Here is a 379-nt window from a genome sequence, read left to right as displayed (position 1 = left end):
CGGCAAGCGGGGACATTTTAACTTTCCCTAAGACCTGCGCTTCCACGCGCTTGCGGAAGCATAAGTGAGCCCCTACTAAAGCCGCTGTAATTGCGGCTGTAGGGGCTCAGTGCTGAGCGGGAGCGCGCCTCAGCGCGCCTCCGCCAGCAAGCAAGTAACATGGCCGAGGCCTAAAACACACCTGCTTAAAGAAGCATATGAATAGCACTGTGGCTAATACTATACACGATACATAAAGCTTGGCTCCCGGCAGACGCACTTACCAGAACTCCCTCCTGCTGTCTCTGTACGTTCTCCCTACCTACCAATTAGATTGTAAGCTCCTCGGGGCAGGGACTCCTCTTCCGAAATGTTACTTTTATGTCTGAAGCGCTTATTC

Source organism: Ascaphus truei, chromosome 21, assembly GCF_040206685.1.
Source record: "Ascaphus truei isolate aAscTru1 chromosome 21, aAscTru1.hap1, whole genome shotgun sequence".
Lineage (NCBI taxonomy): Eukaryota > Metazoa > Chordata > Amphibia > Anura > Ascaphidae > Ascaphus > Ascaphus truei.
Note: the sequence above shows the minus strand (reverse complement) of the source record.